The following is a 21,873-nucleotide window of genomic DNA, read 5'->3' on the forward strand; positions in this document are numbered from 1 at the left end:
GCCACCAGTGTGCGCCGTTCAGTTTAAAGTCACAATTTTCTCACTGAAGCATCATGAGGGACTGATGGTGACATTCACCGCTTTTGAGGTGGCCACGATGAACCTGTGAAAATCAGTACAACAAAATTAAAGCTTTGACATTTCCAGTTCCCAAGAGGTGGCGCTGTGCGTATTCCTGACAATGGGCACATCAATCTGTTCAGGGCGGGTCTGACATCATGCCTGTAAAGTCTGGTACTGATCAGACTGGATTTCATTGAGTTATGCTAATTTGTTTCTTCATGGCGAGACATCAAAGTTCGCCATGCTGCTGGGGTCACACCCTTTTGCGAAAAGTCACAGTTTTCACTGTAACCCCAGACCAACTCCTTAAGGCTTTCCTGGAGAAATTTGAGGCTGCAGATGTCACCCATCACAATACTGTACCCCAAAGTGTAAAACATGACTTTTCCTGTTCCCACTAGGTGGCGCTGTCCCTGGTGTCAAATATGGCAGTTGAAATATGTTCAGGGGTGGAGCCTTATCATATGTGTGCTCTTTGGTTCAGGTCGGACCATCTATGACAGAATGAGAGGCAATAATATTTTCATGGCGAGTCATCAAAATTCGCCATGGCGACACGGCCTCACCATATGACGAAAACTCAAAAGCTCCACAATTTAACATGGCCAAGGTGTGTAGTTGACACTGACCAAAGATGAAGCATATACGACCAAATGCCAAGGAGGAGTTCGAAAAAGTTCGAGTCATGGAAATGGCAAAATTAGAGCCAAAATGTCATATTCACGTCCAAATGGCGGACTTCCTGTTGGGTTTAGGACATGGCCATAACAGACTTTTTTGTGCGGCTCCTAACGGTAGATATGTGTTCCGAGTTTCATACATGTAGGTCATACCCACACCGGGGGCTCGCGTTTTTCATTTTTCTAGGTGGTGCTACTGAGCCAATTTCCCTTGATATTTCTGAGGGCATTAAAATACGTAAATTTTCACCAGACCTGACGCGTGTTCAAAATTTCATGAGTTTTTGAGCATGTTTAGGCCCTCAAAAGGCCGATTCATTTGCCGTAATAATAATAATAATAATAATAATAATAAACGGAGCAGATACAATAGGGCCTTCGCACTCTCAGTGCTCGGGCCCTAATAATAAACAGAGCAGATACAATAGGGCCTTCGCACTTTTGTGCTCGGGCCCTAACTAGAAAGCGAAAATTTCAGAAGAAATTTTAAGTGTGCCTATGCCGCTGCTAATCAGTGTAGTTTGCCATTCATACGGCTACAGACAGCAAAACTCAGCAGAGCAGCCATTCTCCACCATGAACTATGATAAAAACAAACACCGCTCGCGCCTCACAGATGACAGCTTACAGTTTTGGGTAAAGATGAGGTGACTTCGTAAAGCCCCGATTTGCAGACGCTGTGCACAGAGGTTCATGAGCAGAAGTCCCATTGTACCACGGCAGACCCGACAATGTTTGCACGAACACGCTTTGAAGCATTACATTATGGACCACTTTTCACACATGGTTGGTGTACCCACACAGCTGGCTGTAGCTTTTCAACTCACAGCCCGACACACACCCAAAAAACAGCCGAGAGACCACAGACTACGCCCGAGAGGCATGATTGCAGATGCCGCTCAGGTGGGTCAACCTCCCCTGCAGCGGCACTGCAGACCACACCCCGCCACACACATCAAACACGTAAAATAAATATTTATGCACCTTCGCATTCACTTTTTGTTTTTTGTTGTTTTTACACAGTGTTCTGAATGATGAACAATGGTCTACAGCCAGTCTTGTGTATTATTATACAAACTTTGGTTGTAAGATTCAGATAACTATTTAATAAAAGCTAAATATTTTATATGAGAGTAAGAAAGAAAAGTATATCCTTGTGTCCACCTTTCTCTGTTAATGCCCTATCTGGCCCCCTGGCAAAAGCTTTGCTAGATCCACCCCTGCACAGTTACCAGCTGTCAGCTACACAGAACAGGAGCTTGGTCTTTATTTGTCTCTCAGAAACAGTGCATAACTTCCCTTCGACTCATTCATGTCACCTAAAGGGTAAACCTGTTTCTCCATCACCAGTTCAGCTCTGATGATTCAGTAAGGACATCTCCTGGTTTGGACCAGCCGTTTTTACAGCTGTGGCTCCAGCAAACATCAGCTGATACTAGAAATTAAAATCAAATGAATTCTAACAACAGCTGATCAAGCTTAAACGTGCTGTTGTAATTTAGCGCGATAAACAAGAGCGAAAAGCCGGTCGTTGATCAGTTTCATGATTGAAGTTGCAACAGGCGAGAGAATGACAGGGGAGGCTTCATAACCACAGAAAAAATCGTAATATTTTCTCTGAATGTGGGACGATTCCGTTTGTACGGCAACTCTATGAACTAACCCTTATGAATAAAACAAAGTCCAGCGTCAGTAACTTAGCGCGCACACAGCTGTATAGAAACTCCCGTCGTGCTAGCTAGCACACAGTACGATTGTAAAGAGTCAGCACAACGAAAATAAACTACACCTAAACTCGGTTTATATCTGACCCAAATAGAGTGCAGTTCATAACTTCTTACCTGAAATTCAGTTCACCTCACGCTCCTTTCTTCGGTTTCCAGCATCATCGGCCCATATAAACGAAAAATAAGTCCAGCTAAAACACAGACTGTTGGCGAGCGATCGGGTGATGAAACGAGTTTCAGCTGCGTCACTATAAGCCAAACCTGGGTGCTTTTTCACGAAGGGTCGCTAGCGGCGCTAGCTAGCTAGCCGGCTATCAGCAACACGTAGGAGAACTGTCGTTAATATGGGATGTCTTGATAAAACGAGCAGATATTTGAAGTTTACACACCTACATTCTCGCCTGAAAATATCTTAAAAGTTTATTTTGTGACCTAGAAATACTAATAAAAGACATATAAAACGAAGTGGTGGCCGCCATTGTTTACTCTGTAGAGGCGTGCTATGAATTGTGGGATATGGAGTTTCCCTCCAAGCATACGCCTTTTTGGCTGTACTACTCCCGGTATACCACTAGAGAGAGCCAACACACCACAAATGAAGTCTGTTTCTATGGGGCCAAAAGTAGAATCTTTCTCAGGAGCCTAGAAATTGGCCCAAATTTGCACTAAAATCAAAATATTTAAAAAACTTTAAAAGTCATAAACACCAAACGTCATACCATACTAGTCCAGCTCCAGCCGCACAAAATGATCTAACATATGTAACAATTGTGTCAAAACTGTGCGGCAGAGAAGCGCGGGAAAATTTTCACTAAAATATGAATATTTAAAAAACTATAAAAGTCATGAACACCAAAAGTCATAGCACACCATTCCAGATCCAGCCGCACAAAATGAGGTAACATATATGAAGCTTGTCTCAAAACTGCGAGGTGAGTTTCGCTGCAAAATTTCAGGCGGAAACTGGAGAATAATAATCAGAACTAGAAAAAATTGCATTTCCTGCGAAAATGCTGTGTGGATGAATTAACGCTGAAGATGTCTGCTGAAAAAAGCTGAAAAGTTGCAAAAAATTGTATGGCGGTGAAGAAACTGAAAATTCTGCTGAAAACAGGTGAAGAAGCAGAAATTTTTTGCTAAAAAGTGGTGAAAAGCAAAAAATTCTACGGAAAGGGGTAAAGATGGAGAATTTTTTTTTGCTGAAAAGTGGTGAAAAAAAAAAAAAAATCCACTGCCCTGGCTAGGATTCGAACCTGGCCCTCCTGGTCTCAAGCGGGCTACTCATCTCACTGAGCCAAACTTATTCTCACAAAGAAGACGTGGAGAGACTGACAATTCTACTGAAATGAGCAGAAGCTACTGAGAATTTTGCTGATAAGAGGTGAAAATGCTGAAAATTCTGCAGAAAATAGGTGAATCAGCAGATCTTCTGCTGAAAAGAGGCAAAGAAGCAGAAAGTTGGGCTGAAAAGAGATGAATCAGCAGAATTTCTGCTCAAAAGAGCTTTTTTCTGAAAACAGCTGAAAAAGCTGAGATTTGTGCTGAAAAGGGGTGAAAAAAGTGAAAATTCTGCTGAAAGGGGGTGAAGAAGGTCAAATTTGTGTTGAAAACAGTTAAAAAAGTTTAACTGTGAACTGAAAAAATTGTTGCCATAAGCGGGATTTGAACCCGGGCCTCCCAGTCTGAGAACGGCTGCTCATCTCCCTGAGCTAAAACACAGCTCAGCCCGGCGAGCATAAATAAGTGACCACATTGCTAATGTGTTACATTCATTTCAATGGGCAAAAATATTGCAAAAAAAATTCAATATCTCAAAAAGTTTAGAAGTTATGAGCACCAAAAGATTCGAACCTGGTCCTCCTGGCCTCAAGGTAGCTACTCATCTCACTGACCCAAACTCATTCTCAAAAAGAAGAGGTGGAGAGACCGACAATTCTGCTGAAATGAGCAGAAGCTGCTGAGAATTGTGCTGATAAGAGCTGAAAAGGCTGAAAATTTTGCAGAAAAGAGGTGAATCAGCAGAATTTCTGCAGAAAAGAGGCAAAGAAGCAGAACGTTGCGCTGAAAAGAGGTGAATGAGCAGAATTTCTGCTGAAAAGAGGCAGAACAACCTGGTTCTGCTCAAATTCACCAATCAGAGGTACTGCCTCTGTCTGCTTCATCAGGCTGTGTACTTGTATGTATTTCTGCCATGTTAACAAGAATCTTAGGTCCATATTAGAAAAGCTGCTAAAATCATATAAATTACAGGTCTGTGATAGTGTATAAATTTGTAGTGGAAAAGAAAATGTTGAACAAGGTGGGATTGAACCCACGACCTTTGAGCTGCAGAGCCGTGTCATTACTGATTGCGCCACCTGAAAAGGGGATGGGTGGCTGAAAGACAGAGACTTGACCAGCAGTTGCTGAAAACAACTGAAAAAGCAGAATTATCTGCTAAAAAAGAGGTGTAGACGCGCTTGATGGAGATGGCTTTATGTGTAAGGGTACACTGAAGAGTGTCAAGAAAGGAGAGTGCATTCAAGCGGGGAAGATGTGTAACAAATGTCACAGGTAGGACTCGAACCTCTGCCACTGGGACTCACAGCAGCTGCTCAACCCTCTGAGCCAAATGAGGTCTGGTCAGAAAGGGGGCGGGTGTCTAAAACACAGAGACTTGAGGAGTCAGAATTAGATCGCGGTGAGAGGCGAAAAACGCCGTTTTTTGGAGTTACAAAACGTCGTGTAACTCAAAAACTAGGAGGGCTACCAGCATAATTCTTGTACTGGGTGAATCAGCGGACTTTGGTGTATTTTGACTGCGATTTTCATAGCTCTTTGTACCTCCGTCGCGGAGATATGACGAGAGAAGAAACGGCTTCATTTCCAGAGTTTGAAGACTGAGAGAAGGACAGATTTCCACCCCTCAAACAAACGTAATTCATTGCTCAACGGTAAGATAATTGTAAAAACTGCTTCCACTGTGAGTGTCAGCAGTGTCTGAAGATATATTGGCACAAGCCTCATGTCCTAACTTTGCTTTGTTAAAGAGATATGGCGATTTGAAAATGCCTCCCGTTACAGAATTTCAGCTCTGAATTTCAAAACCTCCCCATAGACTTTGAATGGGGAGTTGTCAGACCTTGTGTCACTCCGAGGCAAATTGCGAAAAAACGGTAAACCTCACAATAAAGATAGTGACATTTTCTGAAAGCCAGCAAAAATACCTACGTTTTGATGTATAATTTGTGGGGGTTGAGTGGAAATTGAGCGAGTAGCAAGAAGTTGTTCGGACATGAAGAGAAAATTCAGAACAGACCAGCGTACACTTTGAGTTAATTGCATAGCAACCATAGCAACGCATGTATTCTCTGAAAAATCACAATTTTGCAACTGAAAACTTAAAGAGAGATAAGATTAAAACGGTAGAAGGTCTGAAAAAGCTGAATCAGACAGGAATAGCCCAATACTTTGAGAACGTTTTAAAGTCTGAATGGAGTTTCTAGGTGAAAGTATGAGGAAGTAGTTAAGTTTCAAAACCAAGCAAGTTTTAGCAGAATTGTGGAAGTTTTCCATTCATTTCAATGGGACAAATTAAAGGAAAAAAGTGTAATATTTTAAAAAGTATAATAGTAATAAACACCAAAAGTCATAGCTGGAAAGAGCAGAAAGAGCAGAACAGTTTAGAGTTTGAACTGAGAAAATCGGCTGAAAACTGAGGGAGTAGTTAAGTGCCGAAAAACGTACGGAAGCAACTTGCAGAATAATAAAGAACTAGAAAAATTTGCATTTCCTGCGAAAATGCTGTGTGGATGCCTTAACGCTGAAGCTGTCTGCTGAAAAGCTGAAAAAGATGAAAACTTGCAAATAGTTGTATGGTGGTGAAAAAAAACTGTCGTCCTGAGCAGGATTCGAACCTGGCCCTCGTGGGTTCAAGGAGGTAACTCTTCTCACTGAGCCAAACTCATTCTCAGAAAGAAGAGGTGGACAGACTGACAATTCTGCTGAAATGAGCAGAAGCTGCTGAGAATTGTGCTGATAAGAGCTGAAAAGGCTGAAAATTTTGCAGAAAAGAAGTGAATCAGCAGAATTTCTGCTGAAAAGAGGTAAAGAAGCAGAAAGTTGTGCTGAAAAGAGATGAATCAGCAGAATTTCTGCTCAAAAGAGTTTTTCCTGAAAACATCTGAGATTTGTGCTAATAAGAGGTGAAAAGGCTGAAAATTTTGCAGAAGAAGTGAATCAGCAGAATTTCTGCTGAAAAGAGTTCTGCAGAACTCTTTTCAGAATTCTGCTGAAAAGATGTTTTTGCTGAAAATAGCTGAAAAAGCTGGGATTTGTGCTGAAAAGTGGTGAAAAAACTGAAAATTTTGCTGAAAAGGGGTGAAAAAGCTGAAATTGAGTTAGAAAAGTTTAACTGTTAACTGAAAGAAATGTTGCCATAAGCGGGTTTGAACCCAGGCCTCCCAGTCTGAGAATGGATGCTCATCTCACTGAGCTAAAACACAGGTCAACCCGGCAAGGAAAATCAGTGAGGCCACTGATAATATGGCAGAAATGGGCAAAAGATATTGCAAAAAATAAATTCAATATCTCGAAAAGTATAGCAGTTATGAGCACCAAAAGTCATAGCTGGAAAGAGCAGAATTTTTTAAGATTTGAACGGTGAAAATAGCACAAAAACTGAGGGAGTAGTTAAGCGCCGAAAAACGTACGGAAGCAACTTGCAGATGAAGAATAACTAGAAAAATTTGCATTTCCTGCGAAAATGCTGTGTGGATGCCTTAACGCTGAAGCTGTCTGCTGAAAAGCTGAAAACGATGAAAAGTTGCAAAAAGTTGTATGGTGGTGAAAAAAAAAAATGCCACCCTGAACAGGATTCGAACCTGGCCCTCCTGGTCTCTAGGTGGCTATTCATTTCCCTGAGCCAAAGTCATTCTTTCAAAGAAGAGGTGGAGAGACGGACAATTCTGCTGAAATGAGCAGAAGCTGCTGAGAATTGTGCTGATAAGAGGTGAAAAGGCTGAAAATTTTGCAGAAAAGAGGTGAATCAGCAGAATTTCTGCAGAAAAGAGGCAAAGAGGCAGAAACTTGTGCTGAAAAGAGATGAATCAGCAGAGTTTCTGCTGAAAAGAGTTTTTTTTCTGAAAACAGCCAAAAAGCTGGAATTTGTGCTGAAAAGGGTGAAAAAATGAAAATTTTGCTGAAAAGGGGTGAAGAAGCTAAAGTATACCAAATCAAAGTATTTGTGCCAAAACATAGTGTTTCTGCCATATTGTGGTACTACTACATTACAACATGAATATGGATTAAAGATGAAAGAAACTGGCAACAAATTCCTCCACTACAGACCAGTCTGATACCACTTCTTTGCAGTGTTCACGTTTACTAAGGCACTACCCAAAAGGCGCCACAAGAGGGCACTCCAACACAACAGATGACCTATGTACACTGATGCACTTAGTAACAGTCAGCCTCCTAGAATTGGCAGAAATACTGTGACTTAGTAGTAATACTTAGTAGTAATATAATCAGGCCCCATCTTATCTTAATGACCTTGTAGTACCATATCACCCTATTAGAGCACTTCGCTCTTGCACTGCAGGCCTACTTGTTGTTCCTAGAGTATTTAAAAGTAGAATGGGAGGCAGAGCCTTCAGTTTTCAGGCCCCTCTTCTGTGGAACCAACTTCCAGTTTGGATTCGGGAGACAGACACTATCTCTACTTTCAAGATTAGGCTTAAAACTTTCCTTTTTGCTAAAGCATATAGTTAGGGCTGGACCAGGTGACCCTGAATCCTCCCTTAGTTATGCTGCAATAGACGTAGGCTGCCGGGATTCCCATGATGCATTGAGTTTTTCCCTTCCAGTCACCTTTCTCACTCACTATGTGTTAATAGACCTCTCTGCATCGAATCATATCTGTTATTAATCTCTGTCTCTCTTCCACAGCATGTCTTTCATCCTGTTTTCCTTCTTTCACCCCAACCGGTCGCAGCAGATGGCCGCCTCCCTGAGCCTGGTTCTGCCGGAGGTTTCTTCCTGTTAAAAGGGAGTTTTCCCTTCCCACTGTCGCCAAAGTGCTTGCTCATAGGGGTCATATGATTGTTGGGTTTTTCTCTGTATTTATTATTGTGCTATCTACTGTACAATATAAAGCGCCTTGAGGCGACTTTTGTTGTGATTTGGCGCTATATAAATAAAATTGAATTGAATTGAATTGAATACTATAACATAACAGATATACTGTGATGTTGCAGACATAGTATGTTTTTGCACTACTCATTTGTAGTGAAAAAAATTAGCAATATAAATTACAGGTCTGTGATAGTGTATAAATTTGCAGTGAAAAAAAAAATGTTGAACAAGGTGGGATTGAACCCACGACCTTTGAGCTGCAGAGCCGTGTCATTACTAATTGCGCCACCTGGAAAGGGGGCGGACGGCTGAAAGACAGACACTTGACCAGCAGTTGCTGAAAACAACTGAAAAAGCAGAATTATCTGCTAAATAAGAGGTGTAGACGCGCTTGATGGAGATGGCTTTATGTGTAAGGGTACACTGAAGAGTGTCAAGAAAGGAGAGTGCATGCAAGCAGGGAAGATGTGTAGCAACTGTCACAGGTAGGACTCGAACCTCTGCCACCGGGTCTCACAGCAGCTGCTCAACCAACACGTTCTCACTCCCAACTCGTCAAATGTGTGACGCATGGTCAGGCTCCCTCTGCTTCACTTATCGACGCGCAGGGTACCCCCCTCGCGTCGAGAATTGACGTGCAGGGTCCTCCTATTGAATACTATAGAGCTCCCTAAATGTTGTTTATTGACGACAAGAGATTGCCGGAAGAGCCTGTTGTCCGTATATTTATACATTTCCGAAATCACATTGTAGTGACGTGTACTGAACACAATATATTATATAATGTAAACAACTACCTGAGAAACAGCAGATACAGCAGCTAAATTAATTATAGGCTATTACTTTTGTATGGTTTATTGCATTTATGGAGGGAGAGGTGTATGCTGGGTAATGGCACAGTTGGCGACACGGTGACTTTATTCACCCGCTTCGGCTGTTATCAGTCCATACAATGGGCGTTATTAGCAGAAATCAGTCCCATAGATATGGGCCATCTCCACCTGCTAGATTGTTCAGAAGGTTGTTATCATCCATCCAGATGGAGGATCAGTAACAGGAGCGTGGGAAGACTCCAGAATCCACTCTGGCTGGAATCCGGTGGATACAGCAGTGTTACAGGTAAGACCATTTAAACGGACAGCATTTATAGAATGACTATTAAAAGTCAGCGAGTGTCAATAATGTTAATGTGGTTATGTTAGTAATACACCGAGTGCTAATATAACAGCTTTAAGATGCATTTGTAGATATTATTACATGTTTTACCGTCTTTATGGTGCTAGCTTAAAGTTACGGTGTAAACGTTAGCTTATATTGTAGTAAAGCTATTACTGTTTAATCCTGCATGACAAACCTCAGGATGCAGTTTATTATTACTATTTCCTGCTGGCACACCTGGCACACCTGAGAGTCAGCTAGAAACTTACAGTGACGTGGACATCATGCAAAGACTGCCAGACTCTGTAATACTGTAAATGATCAGTGACTCAGGTTAACACTAAACTTTAAACAGTACCTCTGTGTCTTTGTGTGTGCTGAACATCTAGGATTGAGTCAGGCTGCATTGACTGTGGGACTTTTCTGTGTTAAAAGCAAGTTGAAGACGGCTCAGAAACATTTGAAGATTAAAATTTAGCATTATGGCTGCTCGTGGTGTGTAAAGCTTCTACTCAGCTGTATTTTTGTTACTAATTTATGTTTGTTGTTGCTTAACACAGATTTCAGAAGAGCAAATATGAGCACTGTTGCTTAATCTTTAATAGTTTAACTGGATTGGAAAGTAAAAAAAAAAATCCACATTCTTCTTCCACAGAAGTTTCATTTGTCAGTGTGTGACTGCTGAGTCACCTGAAGAACTCATTTCATTCTCCATGATGTTCATTTACAGAAATGTTTCACAGGAACTGATTCCTCCCAAAGGGTGAATTAGTGTGTTTCCATAATGATATGTTTTTCATATCTCGTTATGAATGTACTTCTTAAATGAAGGCAAGTGTTTGTCCTTTTTTGTTCCTCAGGTATAGTACGTGATATTAAGGGCAGGCGGTCAACATTGGGGGAAGAAAAGAAGCAGACGTACTTCCAAGAGGGAGCTGCAGTGAGGACACAGCCTGGTCACTGAGGTCAGAGGTCAGAATCTGAAACAGCTCAGGTTTATATTCTAGGGGTTATAAAAAATTCTAAATGTATTTATAAAGAAACCTTTAAATAATATTTTAAATAATAATCATAATTATGATTATTATTAGAAATATCAAACATTTAAGTGGATTTTCTGTCACACGTATTGTGTTAGCCCTGCGATAAACTGGCAGCCTGTCCTGTCTTTGTCCTGTATCAGCTGGGATAGGTTTCATCCTCCCGTGACCTTGAATTGGATACATTGTATTCCAATTATGTAATCTCATCATTTACAAACTCAAGGTATCCAATCAAAATGTAAGCATTAATGGTAAAAATGGGAAAGCAGAAATAAGTGTGACATGAATGTAAATGTGTGAGCTGACATAGAGGACAGCCACATGTAGTCTGAAAAACCTTTGTTGTCAAATTTGCAGGTCTGTCACGAGACATTCTTACATAGAAGAGACTGTTAAAGTCTCTAACTCAGTGAAGCATTAGTGGTCCCGTCTGTTTGGATAAATATAGTAAGTATGTATGATGTATGTGCATTTATTGACACATTTTCTTAAGTGCTTATCCAGTTCAGGATCACAGTGGAGCTGCAGCTGGATATGTTCAGTAAAGAAACCTTACAAAAGTTAACATAAACCTGCATCTCTGTACGTTGTTGTCCACAGGATGAGAAAATCAAACTGGAAGACTGTGGAACATGTTAATAAATGTTTGTGTTTATGCCTGTGTCTTTCACAGGAGGCGCTGAAAGGTTTCCCTAATAGTTCCTGGTGAATCAAAGCAGGACCATAAAGGTTGCTGGACTGCATGATGGCCTTACCCCTGAGAGGTCATCCTGTTAAAGGAGGAATCAGTTAGAAGCTGTTTTTAAAGTAGCTGAGCAGATTTCATCTCAAGTAAGCGATTAACTGTTTGTTCATTTGTTCTGCCACTTAAAGGACATTTAAGGACGTCTTTTGAGTGTCTAGTTGAATTAATTCTACTGGCTCTCATGGTCATTTGTGATTATGGACATATTTTTCATGTTTTCAACCATTTAGTAAATTCTATCTATTTAGTAATATCTGTCAGCTATAAAATATAATATAAATATAAAAATATCTAAATATCTCCTGCCCTTTATATTTTAATGATGTAAGACCAGATGTCTGTTATCGTGTTACATTAGCATTCCTCACATATGAATGAGATGCTGTACAGTACAATCCTACTGACACAGCAGAGGGATAACGACGGCTATTCAACATCGTTGCACGACACATTCGAGCTGCATGTTGCAGACAAAGTGACTAAATCATCTTTTTTGTGGTTTATTGTCTTCAAACCAGCAGACAAAGCCGATGGCAGAAGATGTTTGGAGAAGAACTTCAGGCCGTGTACTGAAAAGGTATTTTTTTCTTGTTATCAAAAGACATTTGGAGTGACGGCTTCTACAACTGTGCTGATGTAAAGCTTACAGTCTAAGAAATCACAGTGTTGATATTCAGCACAAAGAGAAAAGCTCACTTGTTTGAATTTATTTACAATCATAGTTTTTATACATTCTGACTGTAAACAGCTTTTACAGCTTTGATATTGTTTGACACTCGATATCAGGTGATGGTATTTAATTTAAAGGTTTCTATGTCCCAATGAGCCATTTACACTGACCAGTGTTTCACTTTAACTGTAAAACATTCATTATTTAGATCCAACATTTCTAAGAGAAATAACTGAATATAAAAAATGGCAGCACTCAGGCCAGGTTTAATTGATAGAGATATATGCATGCATTATGAAATTTATGTATCCCAGATCATTTTTAGTCATCTAGTCATGGCAGACCCACCCCTTCCTCCCAAGTTAACTGCAACCCAAAAGAACTAGTGGGGCTATTTACACACTCACAACCAGTGTGGGGTAAAAAGAGCCACTAAAAACCTGTCAGCCTGCACAGCTACAGATGTGCTAAAAGCTATAAGAGTTAGAAGCTCTGCTTATGGAGAAACTTTCTAAGCCTAACAGGGGACGGGTACTCCTGCCCAAATAACATGATATAACCCCATATACAGCCCAGCCATAAAGTGAACCAAGTCATTTAGTTAAAGACAGCATGGGACCAAATGCATGTAACCAGCCTGCACCCACCTGACATTTCTTCCTCCTGAATTAAATGAATGAATGGATGAAAGTTAAATGACTACAAACCTAAAGCCACTAGTTCCCACACTGGAGTTCCCCGACACTGTGTTAACTGTACTGAGCTTGTATCAACAGTTGCAGCAGGCTAAGCTACGTGAGACACTGCATTGAACGATTGTTTCTATCTTAATGGTTTCAGCTCAGATGTTCTGCTTTTTCCTTTCAGTAGATCAAAGCAGCTCGTGCTCTTTCTGCTTCCATTTTGATGGCAAGAAGAAGAAAAAGAAGAAGAAGAAGAAGAAGAATGCTTCAGCGAAGTGGCGTTCATGGTCTCAGTGGACAGTCATGGTCACACACTGCATGTGGTTTTATAAGCAAGGTGTCTGTTCACCACAACAATGGAGATGTGTAATATCAGTGCAGCTACGGTTTGTTCTTGAACATCAGTTCTGTTTTATACTTTGACCACTTAGACCAAAAAAGTGTTGTTTTCAGATTCTTTCTTATAAATCTGTAAAGCACCTGCTCATTTTTTATTACAATTAGTTTCACATAAATGTTAGTGTTTCCTTTATGATCTTTTAATGCTTACACTACACTGTGCACATCTACATTAGAGACATTTCTGTTACCTATGTATGAGACTGGGCTGCTTGACTACGATTTGGAAATGGATGCAAAATCACACGGATCGTGCTAATGTTTGTTTTTTAATATGATGGACTGAACACAGGAGGTATCTGACTAAGCAAAGATTAGTCCGATCCCATTTCTACCTGTCTCTACTGTTTCAACATTTCACTGAAGTTTGCTCAACTGTACCTGTCAGGATATATATTTATTCCAGCTCTCATAGGGCAAAGGAATGACTCAGACTTGTCAAATGTTCTTTGACTTGATACACAATATGAAGTTCACAATTTTCTTACAAATAAAACTATAATGACAAACATGAACAGCTGTGCTTATTTCTGAGACATGATTTTTTTTTTTTTAATGTGTTCATATTTAGACATTTGTATGCTGAAACTGTAATGGTGAACCTGAGGTGATGGTCAGCAGAAGGCAAATATATATAAATATAAAACAATATTGAAGTAATGTCTTTACCCTCTGCAGCGTGTGGACGCTGTGCACACAATCACCTTATTCACTGTAGTAAACGTGCACCGCTAGCTCAAGTGACTGACTGTCTCCATGGTTACATCGTATATTATTAGCTATGTAAACAGCTTCCAAAGATACCGCCATAGCTCTCTGCAGCTGTAACACTTTCACACTTTGCAAATCATTTCACGTTTTTGATAGTTATGAATAAAGAATGTGTTTTAAAGACATGCTAGGCGGTTGCTATGGTGGTTGCTGTGGACTAGGGTGGACCGCGTCCGATTCCTGTTATTAGCTGTCCGCCGTAGGAAGGCTGCGTTCCGTTTAAAGTAGCGACAGTCTGCCGTAACTCAAACTCAAATCCCGTTTTGTTCTTTAATTAAAGGGCTTTTATAGCCGTTCATGACACACACGCACACACACATAAAGCACTTTGCCTCACCATGAGAATGCAACTTTACTAAAACCTTTAAAGTATCTGAGTTAGGATAGAAAAATGAAGCAACCAGAGATTTAATGATGAAGACTCTGGGTTCTGTAGTTCACGTTTTACAGTCCTGAATGACTCTTTGCATATAATTTATTGAAGAGGAGTTTAGAATGCACTTTACATTTAGACAGTTGCTGTTTAATTTTTTACATTGTTACCATGTCATGAATAAGGTTCACCTGCCAGGGGGTTGATGGATCAGCTGGACAATACAGTCAGACTTCATTCATCATATGCAAGAATCCTAGTTGGATTTTTGTTTTCACTCATATTTTAGAACCAAATATTGAAAACAATTCTGACAGACTGGATACCTGGTCAGGGTGTACATTACCTTGTACTCAAGCATCCCAGGACAGAGCCCTGCCCCACCATGAGCCTGGGTGGATACGTGGTTATAATATAAAATGACTGATACTGAATATGAATATTTCATGAAAACCAAATTATAATATGAATTCCTAGGTGTTTGTTATATCCAGCAAGAGATTGATTACATATGTCTGAATTGCTAACCCTAACCCTAGCTCAACAGACCACAATGCACTGGACTGTCAGTATTATTACATGCTGTGAACATAAGTAGCTTTGATCACAGTTTATGTTGTAAAAGAGAAGGAATATTGAAAAAAAGATCAACATTGTGATATTATTTCTTCCAAACTGACCAGAAACATGCTTGTCAGACTCTCACAGCACAGGATCAGACTCACTGTGCATGACGGTTTGGGCCAATAATGTTTGTTAGATTGTCAGTTGTTTAGTGCTTCTGTACAGTTAGGGTCACCATCTCTATTTCAGTATAATTAATATGCAGAAAACACTAAAAGTTGATTGTCTTCCAATATTTTAGCATAATTAAAAAACTTTGACTTTGTTAGTACATATTGTTCCAGTCCTAATGCCAGTATGATTCTTCATAACGCCTGCTTTGAAATACTGAACTTTAAAATTTACCTGATGAAAGATAATTTACAGTGGCAGTCTGTCAGGATAATTCTGACTATAAGATCACTGTATTAATCTGAATCCTTCTGCAATGTGCTGTGAATGAATGCTGATGCAACTGACTGTGGGAAAGCTGTTAATAAATGAATCTGTGACACATGCAACACATTCACAGAGGAAGAGGACACAAAGGGAGGACACGCAGAGGCTGTGTTAAAGTCAGAAATCCAAATCTTTAGTCAAAAACAGGCAGCGGTTACAAGACAAGCAGTCCATTAAACAGTCTACAGGGCCAAACATGCAGAGAATTCAAACAGCAGTAAAAAAATAACTGGACACTGAAAAACTTAAAGCAATGTGTGATGCAATAAAAGGAAGCAGCAGAGTATCTTCACTGAATTATCATCAATTACAAAAGAGAAAAACGATGATTTCTACGGTTTGTTTTCTTAAATGCAGGTAGAGTGTGGCTGGTAAAGATGGAAACATACAGAATGTAAACTGTGTGAGTTTGTTGAACTTTGTTAGTAACAAATGAGGTAAAAAAAAACAAAAAAACAAAACAGACAAAACACAGCAAGAGGCTCTCAGTATTCATTAATAATTAGAAAGCATCTAAACATTCTGGTCGTGGATTTTTACAGTCTTAGTTCCGCTCGCTGTCATTATTATAATCATCATGATCAATGGCGAGGTCCTGAGGTGGGCGGGGCTGTCTCTGGTGATGAAACCATGAAGTTACAGCGTCTGGCACGTGTTGGTGAAACATCCCAGTACACTGGTGTAGTTTCCTCTCCAGCTGTTTGACATTTGACACTTCAACATTAAGGGGAAGAAGAAGAAACAGTGTTAGGTCAGGTGACCACATGGTTTCTAAAATAACTGACAGGAAGTAACCAGGCCGTTAGAAATGGATGGCATGTGTTTATAGTTACTGTAGTTAGGTAACTCTACTTACCAAAAGCAAAGCTGCTGAATGTTGCAGGAACATGCTCATGTGTGGTGATCATTCAGTGCTGCTCCTGCAGGTTAGACAGTCTAACAGTGATATCCTGCCCATCTGAGAGTTTGAAAACACACATGCAAAGATTTAATTGTATTACAGTCAAAGTGGGATGTTCGATTTTGTCCTTTAAAAATGTTTGTGTATTTGAAAGCACTAACATTTTATGATGACTCGGATCGTCTCTCTCTAAGAGTGTCTCCTTTAAAGGGGAGACAAGTGTATCCACTGATCCACGTCACTTTACCTGGATGATGACTCCTCTCTCCCTCACTCAGAAACTGGAGATTTACTTACATCATTACAAAAACATCAAAAACTTCTCCCTTTGATTCCATTCCTCCATTCCTGCTGAACATCAGGCAACAAATATCTCAATAAATCACAGTAAAATGTAAAGCACATATTTTCTCTGCTTTGTCCAACCTCTGCAGAGCCTCTGTCAAGAAAAACATATCTATAAGCATAAAACAAATACACATTTCATAGCACTGCACTGGACAAACCTCGGTCAGTTGATTTCCTCTGTGCAGTGCAGACGAGCATCAGTCAGCAAGTCAAGGTGGTGAGAAGGACTCGTGTCGTTGGTGACTCTGCTAGTTCTTCTGAGGAAACACCACCGTCTCTCCACACCGTCACCATCTGTGAGCACAAACAGCCGCTCTGCTCTCCCAGCATGTAGGAAATCACATATCACACACACAAGGGTGAAGAAACATTAGAGCTCAACTTTGGATACTTTAGATCTACACAGAACAAACTACCTCTTAGTTTCAGCAATCAGTGAACAGACAAACAATGATACCATACTGATTCTGTATGAATACAATATGGTATTTTCAATACAGCTGTCAAATTAATTTATTAAAACTAATACAGATATATGTATATATATTTTTGATTAATTAGTTTGCTAAATTAGAATATATATACACACATATATACACATATATATATATGTATATATATATATATATATATATGTATTTCATTTAACAATTGCAACTGAAAGAAATTAAATATTGAACCAAAATATATTGTCACATTCTGCATTCTCAAATACAAATTTCACAAAGTAAATTTTTAATTAACAGAAAAAATATGAATTATAAAAAATAATTGTATATTATTAAAATATTATGCAACTGTGACCAAAGTCAGAATCCTCATTACAGTACTGTGGACTTAATGCTTGTATAATAGTGATAAACTTCAGGGGAGATCATGATGACAGAAAACTGTAAACAACACTCTGAAGTCTGAAGCTGCTTTTCTTGTTTCTGTGACCTCAGCACGCTGACAGACCTGAAGTTGCTAAAGATTTTAAAAAGTGATAATTATAGGGAAGAAACTTCTCTTTTTCATCGCTTTAATCAAACATTTGATGCCTCAGCTGTCTCAGGCCTATAGCATTCTGCAACTACAACTAACCTGAGGAGGCTTGGATTTGGCTGCAGGTGCCCCTGTACATCCTTCTCAGCAGCACACATGTGGGTACAATTTAATCACACTTCTTCCTGAGCTTTGCTTCATCACAAGACTAAAGGTGGCATCCCGTGTCACAGTCTTATCATCATCCAATTGGAGAAGAAACATTTACGGTCATCCTGGTTTTGTTTTCTGATCCTGCAAAAAGACTGAGGACAACAAAGCCCAGAGAATACGAGATACACAACATCCAACATTCAGACTCAACAGCCTCCATAAATGAAGAGCACCAGGTTGGTCCAGTTATACTAGATATGAGCATACTTCACATTACTGTTTATCAATAATAAGCAAGAGACAAACTTTGAAGATGCAGAGCATGGTGTCCCATCATCAGTCTGTAAACAAATATCCACCAGGCTTCTTTGTTGGCAGAGGTGATGATTCTCCCATCAGGGATCAGTAGCATGTATTAACCTGTGGTATAAGCAGCAGTCACTGAAATGTTACTGTTTCAGATAAGAAATCTGCCACATAAAAGCCAGGGTGGGAGGGATCTCTGCAAACTGACTTACCTCTGCAAGTGTGAGGCTGTTCCTCCAGCCTCAACAAAAATCTGACTCTCCAGTCACAGACAAACAAAAAAACTCCAGCTGGGAGATAGAAAACGCTGCCTGAGTCTTGCTGGGTGTTGCTGGTCAGAGTCCACACATTAGCAGTGTGCTTCTTGGTCCCACTGACCCATGTGGACAGCGACTGTGGAGAACTGTTCTGGAAAACAGAAAAGAGAATTAAAATGATAAAAAGCCAAACAGGATTTCCACAAAGACTCTCTTAGAATCAGCAATCAGAAAATCATTGGTTCATATTACAATTAAATATGACCAGGTTCCTTAAATGTAAGCAGTTAAGATCTGATTTGATTTACATCCTTCACACAGCACATTTGTCCAGGCTGTCAGGTAAACATAGAATTAATCTCAGGTAACATGACTCAGAGTAGAGATTCAGTAGGAAAGATTGCCAGCTCTAATATTATTACCACACCAACAGCTCAGATTTCTAGAACTATTTAAACAAATGTCTTCTGAATATTCAATTCATGTTCACAGTGGGGGGGTATCATGGAATTTTGTAAATAAAGTCTGCAACACAGAAAGAGCTGTGATCAAGCTATTTATTACTGCGCGCAGGAGAGCCAACACACATCAAACATCACAGTTCACAGTCATGTCAGCTCTGCCACAGAAGTCGTGCTCCTACTCTGTGCATTCCAAGGAAGAGGGAGGAAGTTACAAACTGATCATACCACACTTCACTCGCCTCGCTACACTGTTTTGTGCCCTTGGCCTTATCAGCACCTGTAAAGGGAGTTGTTTTCTCAAACTGCTGACGCTGAAGTAAGTTCATCTAGTTTTAGAAACTTTCACTGAACAGTCTATAACAGTATCACAACTAAGCATATGCATAAGCACTTAAATACTTTAAATGAGAATAATAGAAAATTTCTATTACAGGAGCAAGAGCCTGTCCCAGTAGTCATAGGTAGAGCAAACCTGGACAGGTCACCAGTCTGTCAGAGGACTAACAGAGAGACAGACATCAGAGTAACAAATCTATTTAAAATTAATGTAAGCTTGCTGCAGCTGTATGTATGAACATGTGTTTCTGTGCTCACAGTCCACCTCTCAGGAACCTGCAGTTCATTTTAAGTCTACTTTAAACAGACCTCACAAAAGTCTGATGTGGCTGGATCAGTAGTCTGATTTAAGTACGATACCTTTGGCCAGGGATTAATCTGGTACATCGCTTCACTGCAGTCTTACATATTATCCCCACACCTGAATAAAAAATATTGATATTTACAAATAACAGATTCAGCTGATGCAGCCTGACTCAATCTGATTCCAGATGTTCACCACACACAGAGACACAGAGGTACTGTTTAAAGTTTAGTGTTAACCTGAGTCACTGATCATTTACAGTATTACAGAGTCTGGCAGTCTTTGCATGATGTCCACGTCACTGTAAGTTTCTAGCTGACTCTCAGGTGTGACAGGTGTGCCAGCAGGAAAGAGTAATAATAACCTGCATCCTGAGGTTTGTCATGCAGGATTAAAGGAGCCAGGCTTTGTTCACACAGCTAGGGTTGTATTTTACACTGACCCTGGGTCAGTATAAGTATCATACAGTTTAAACGAAGTACTGAAACGTGCACATATTTATTACAGATGCATTGAAGCTAATCAGGATATTTACTGTCAATCTGTGGCTGCGATTAATCACTTTACTGGAAACTTTATTAACTAGTAACTTCATCAGTCATGACAGAAGCTAATATTTCTGTCCCAACATCGTTTAAACAGTAACAGCTTTACTACAATATAATCAGAATCAGAATCAGAATCAGCTTTATTTGTCACGAACAGGTTGCCCTGCAGTGAGATGGGACCCCCCCCGACCTTACACACATTACACAGACATCACATGGGGTTACAAGTCGGAGATCGGTAGCGTTGCAGAAAAGAACACTGAAATGTACACAACAAAGGGACGGTACAAGAGGAAAAAAAGAGACCTCCTCTCATGCTGTGCTTCCATGGCAGGACAGCACGGGAGCAGGAAACAAAAAAAAAACTCCTCTGCACAAAAAAGCACATGGATAACCACAGCACAACATTATGAAAGACACAACAAGCCACAGGGTAGGGTAGGGGGATATCATGACACAGTAAACACAGTGTGCACATCTGATCTGGGACTGCTGCAACCTTTCGACTGCGCCGCCAGCTGACCCGATGTCCACATCATGGGGGAGGGAAGCATCGAAGGCGTTTGGAAAGGGAGGGGGGATCAGTGTGTGCATATCAGTGTATGTGTGTGTGTGTGTGTGTCCAAAGTTCAGCGGAGACAGTGTCCTTCGCCCTGCCAGGCTAAGTAAACAGTCTACCAGCCAACCCAGGTGGCCTTGCATGGGATGGGAAGGAACAGTCTCAACATAGTCGTTATCAGGGATTGTTTTGGTCGGCTCCAGCCTTGAGCCCGCAGCTGGCGCCGGAGGGGTAGCCATATTATGATAGCAATTGTCTTCCAACAACTCATGAGAATTTCGAGCTGTTTCTTTTAGCACTCCGACACTGGTCCCTCCATCATCCGTTGGATAGCTGCGAGTTTTTCCATGATGTTATTTACCTTCGAATCCGAGATCTTGTCACTCTTTTGCTCACAGAGCAGATTCTGAGACCTTGCGACCGCAGCCAACTGATCCGTGATGTATTCCAACTTCCCCCCATAGATGTTGATTTGAGCGGATTCTTCCTTGATGTGACCCAGTATCCGCTCAGAGATGTTATTCTGAGTATTCACTCAGCGGGCAGCTTTGTGGCGGAATAGACAGCCGGTTCCGCTTTCTTAATTCTCTGATAAGCCAGGGCCAGGCCAGGTCCGATCAGCAAGAACCCTGTTATCATGGTTCCGAATAGGTAGATATCTTTAGCGTCCTCGATCGACAGTCCCGCCAGGCACACGATCCTCCATGTCTGCCACCCGTCCATCGTGTATCCGGCAGGGAAGGTCCCTCCAGGGCACTCGGGCTCTCCCGAGCCCAGGCTTCTCGTTGAGAAGAGGGTGTCAATAGCATTCAGAGACCAGTTGATCAAATCCATAGTTCTCTTTAGGTTTTTAGACACAGACTGTGAGAGAGTGTTCCAGGGAGTGACAGAAGAAAAGACACGAGACAAGACAAGGACATAAGCAGCTAAGCAGGGAAGATAGGGGAAAGGAGGAGAGGAGAAAAGTGTGACCGCCTTCGCTGAGAGCCAAAAGTGTAACGTTTACACCGTAACTTTAAGCTAGCACCATAAAGACGGTAAAACACGTAATAATATCTACAAATGCATCTTAAAGCTGTTATATTAGCACTCGCTGTATTACTAACATAACCACATTAACATTATTGACACTCGCTGACTTTTAATAGTCATTCTATGAATGCTGTCCGTTTAAATGGTCTTACCTGTAACACTGCTGTATCCACCGGATTCCAGCCAGAGTGGA

At 40.6% G+C, this 21,873-nt stretch overlaps 2 long non-coding RNA genes across 6 annotated transcripts; one reads left to right on the plus strand and one right to left on the minus strand.

Annotated features, from left to right (window-relative positions):
• The first annotated feature begins 10,077 nt into the window (after window positions 1-10,077).
• On the plus strand, window positions 10,078-13,786 carry LOC120443636. Its single transcript, XR_005615553.1, has 4 exons — window positions 10,078-10,714; window positions 11,459-11,616; window positions 12,049-12,107; window positions 13,068-13,786. It is a non-coding gene; the product is annotated as an uncharacterized LOC120443636 (long non-coding RNA).
• Window positions 13,787-15,599: 1,813 nt separating this feature from the next.
• Window positions 15,600-21,873, minus strand: LOC120443635. 5 transcript variants are annotated; one of them, XR_005615549.1, is made up of 5 exons: window positions 21,833-21,873; window positions 18,393-18,588; window positions 17,821-18,294; window positions 16,345-17,052; window positions 15,600-16,202 (listed from the first exon to the last, which is right to left on the minus strand). It is a non-coding gene; the product is annotated as an uncharacterized LOC120443635 (long non-coding RNA). The 5 variants fall into 5 exon arrangements; XR_005615550.1 differs by lacking the exon at window positions 21,833-21,873 and adding an exon at window positions 19,598-19,612; XR_005615552.1 differs by lacking the exon at window positions 21,833-21,873 and having other exon boundaries at window positions 16,345-16,737; window positions 16,896-17,052; window positions 18,393-18,928.

The sequence above is a fragment of the Oreochromis aureus genome, linkage group 14, assembly GCF_013358895.1.
Source record: "Oreochromis aureus strain Israel breed Guangdong linkage group 14, ZZ_aureus, whole genome shotgun sequence".
Classification (NCBI taxonomy): domain Eukaryota; kingdom Metazoa; phylum Chordata; class Actinopteri; order Cichliformes; family Cichlidae; genus Oreochromis; species Oreochromis aureus.